Source organism: Haemaphysalis longicornis, unplaced genomic scaffold (genome assembly GCF_048455015.1).
Source record: "Haemaphysalis longicornis isolate Haplotype H1 unplaced genomic scaffold, Haemaphysalis longicornis Haplotype H1 scaffold_1, whole genome shotgun sequence".
NCBI classification, from domain to species: Eukaryota; Metazoa; Arthropoda; class Arachnida; order Ixodida; family Ixodidae; genus Haemaphysalis; species Haemaphysalis longicornis.
In genome coordinates this window covers 418255847-418259781 of record NW_027526203.1, presented here as the reverse complement: position 1 = coordinate 418259781, position 3935 = coordinate 418255847, and positions in this window count along the sequence as shown.

Below are 3935 nucleotides of genomic sequence, written 5' to 3'. Positions count from 1 at the left end.
TTTGTATTGCCATAATTCTTTCGCATCCAAAACGCGTAATGAGACTTGGAAGAACAAGTAATTTTTATAAACCGTATTTTTATCGGGAGCATGCATGTGCATTAGTTTCTTGTATTAAAGAGAGAACTGCCTTAATATGGTTAAATAAACAAATATAATAACGTTTAACTTCTTGAAGGCGGGCTTCGCGGTTTGGCGGCGCGAAAAATGAAATATCGTGCGAAAGCAGCATCCCCCCCCCCTTTCCCTAATCTGCCACCACAGCGGTCCAGAAGTGCGTGCGTGCGTGCGTGCGTGTGTGTGTGGGGGGTGTACGTGTGTGTGTGTGTGCGTGTGCGTGTGCGTGCGCATACGGAATTCAGCTAGAGTACGGGCACATATTTATTGTAGCCGACTCCCTCAGCATTCGCTCTAAGTATAATTGATTCATTGATTCATTGACTGTTTGGTGCATGCCCCGGTAGCTTGTGCATCAACGCGGGCCGCCGCAGCATACAATCCTGCCTACAAAGCGTTGCCCAGTACCCCACAGCATGTATCAATTTGTGTCTTTAAGAGTCCAAACTAACAGGCATGTACTAGTTCGCCGGAGCTTAGACCTAACGTCACGCTTTGAGGTTTTACGACGTCAGCCGGTAACCGCAGGTTGAAGTGGGTTGAGTGCGATGTCTACTTTTTCCAGGGGCTACCGGATGACGACATTAGACGTCAACGCGTGATGTTAGGCTTAACGTCGTATGTTGAAGATTAAAATTCGGTAGCTTTCAGGTTGAGCCTTACAACATGCCAAGCAACGTCACCCTCATGGTACGTCGAGCTGCGAGAACCGGCTGATTAGGGTAACGGTAGGCATAACGTCGGGCCCTCGCATGCCCGCGTCGCCCGCTCTCTCTGGTGCGCATCAGCCTTGGCGTGAGCGAGGTATCAACTGGAAAATATGGGAGTCTTCAGACACGGTCAGGCCGGTTTCCCATATGAGCCACTGACACTTGCCCATAAAAACTGCCATTTTCTTGTGCAGCACTTTGATGAGACTACTCCTGGTTAAAGTATTTAGCACGTGGCCATCACGCTGGTCGGGTGCTCCGGGGCGAGTGGTGTAGCGTTCCCACGCGATCTACGAGCGGTAACAATGGCAGTCTGTGTGGCGGAGCTAGACCGCGCCAGTCGCGCCACTGACAATGAGAACAGCGGGGTGTGTGCGCGCGTGTGCGGGCAGGGGTGGCCGGAACAGCTTCCCGCGTCCCCTCGTTACGCGAGGGACTGGCGTGCTCCGTGTCCGTTCCGGCCACCAGCAGCGACGGGATTCCGGAGCTCCAAGAGTCCGTGTCCAGGGGGACAAGGACGCTGCGTTGCGCCACTTTCGAGGTCAGGTGCGGGGCCCGAGCCACCACACGCCGGTGCGGTTGGTTGCCGCGAAAAGTACACTCTTCTCGCAGGGTCGCCCGCACGCCACGCATTCGCGTTGGCTTCGGGGTGCGGTGAACGCTACATGCTCGGCACTTCCCTTGTTTCACGTGCTCCAATATAGCCATTTGGGTGTGCTTGTTTTGGTCGCTACAGCACATGCGCGCACGCACGCACGCACGCACGCACGCCTGCGCCCGCCATCATAGCTCGTTTCAGGTAATGTAACGATTATGAAAAGTATGATAGGTGCTTTTCGAACATGATAAATAAGCGAGTCCGGACTAAATATTCGATGATCACAGCATAAATCCAGTTATCACGGCTAGCGCATCTCAGGTAACTTAAATATTTGCTGAAAAGCTTCTTTTTCTCTTTCCTGTGTTCTTCAAATCCCTAGCATTCCTTGTTTGCTCATGTGACGCAACGAATGCAATCTCCCGTTATTCTTCCCATCTGTTGCAGCAACAAAAGAATTCGATAACCGCTTTGAGGAAAACCGCTACGTTGCAAAGCAGGGACTATATGACTGCATCTACTTCAGCGAGAAAGAGTTTCGTTCGGTGCTGGTAACAACTCCAGGTTTCGCGGCGCTTCCAGGCACAAAGGGCAGCGAAGGTGTTGATTAACTCCGTTGCAGGTCCTCTTGAATGCAGACTGTGTTAATTTTGAAGCTCACTGAGGTGGGCATATGCCAAATTGCTCGCGCAGCCTAAATGAGTCTTAGAAATACTGCTAATAAAAGAATTTCCTCACGGCTTTGTTCTTTGGTTTGTTTTTTATCATCATCATTATTAACATCATCATCATCCTAATCAACAATAACCTATCTATGAAGGACGCAGGTCTCTCCCATAGATCTCCAACCGTTCCTGTTTTGCGCTGCCCGTGTCCATTCTTGGGCCCCGAATCGTTTTATTTCGCCCGTCCATCGAGTTACTAGTATTCTCTTATTTCTTGTTTCGTTTCTCGGTATCCACTCTGTTTCACTGGTGGTCCACCGGTTGTCTCTTCATCGCATTACAGGCCCAGCTCAGGTCAACTCATTTATCCTAGCTTGAGCTATAATGTCATTCACCTGAGTTTGTTCCCTGTTTCAAGACGCTCGTTTCCTGTCCCTAAGCGTTACTCATATTATGGTTCGCTGGGTGGTACGAAGTTTTATTTCCAGGTGTTCAGTAAGGTGCCAAGTTTCCGTGCCAAACGCCATCATCGACAATACACATTGGTTGTATACTAGATTTTTTGGTTATAGAAATGGCGTACCATTCATTATTTGAGAGTGCTTGCCGAGTGCCCCCAGCCCATAGTAATTCTAAGCCTGATCCCTTTGTCGTTGTTGGAATCAGCCCTGACGATCTGTCCGAGGTAGTTACATCAGTCCATTTCAAACATTTCAAGGCTTCCGTCCATTTCAAAGCTTAAGGCTTTGAATGGACGGGCATGTCTATTTGACATTACTTTCGATTTTTTCGTATTCATATTTCAACCTCGACCATCCTTTATGAGTGTAGGTCCAGAAGGAATTTTTGCATGTTGTCGCACCTGCAAATTGTCCATATGCTACGGAGATGTCCTGGTCGCTACTGCTTCCGGCAGTGAATCCGGGGCTGCGTACCGGCCGGTCACCAAACAACCACCGCTGGCTGCTTGGACCGTACCATCGTTCTCTCACAGAATTTTAATGGGAGAAGAACTTCTCGCGGCTTTATTAGAAATGTTTATCCTATGAGAAATGTTTCATGAGAAATGCAGCCCCAACTTTTAAAAAATAAAAAGAAAAGAAAGCGAACATTATTTGAGAGTTGCGAGCTTCTGCCACGGGTCCAAATCCAATTTAATCCAATCGGTAGTAGTATCGGTAAGGCCCCGTTAAACACTGGTGAACCATGTCGAACGTGAGCAGAACACAGAACCTAGCGCACTTAATAGTGTAAAAACAATTTGTCATGGCAATGTCCCGAGTTTCTTTGAATTTCTTTATTTTTTATATTTCGAGTTTCGTCTTGTTTTTTTCTGTACTCATTTTTACGTCCATGTGCTTTCTGTTGTTCGGGTTATCACGGGGAACTAGAAGAATCAAGCTCTCCGGTTTAGGGTACGAAAAAACACTGGCTTATTTTTTTCGGTACTTTTCCTCCATAGACCAGTTCTTCCATTTAATAAACGTTTTACGAACAAAAAAATGTCAACAAGAAATTAGAACTCGATTACATGAACATAATACGATTATTCATCGTTCTCTCGTCTTGCAGCTTCTGCTTCCTCTTCTGCTTGCATTTATGGTGGATTCGTCGCAGTTTCTTCAGTGCTGTTGTATTTTTGGCCTTGAATGACGACTTATTCAAAAGTTTCGCAAAATCATGCCTGCCACTCTGTTCGGCTATAAATCATCATTCGATTACAAATGAATTTGGATTTAAAAGGACAGATTTCAAATTACCCGCTACTTAAATAAACCTGGCGACGTACCACCGGGCCTTTTGAAGTCACCTAGGGGAAAAGATACGAACGGGCTGCCAGTAGGC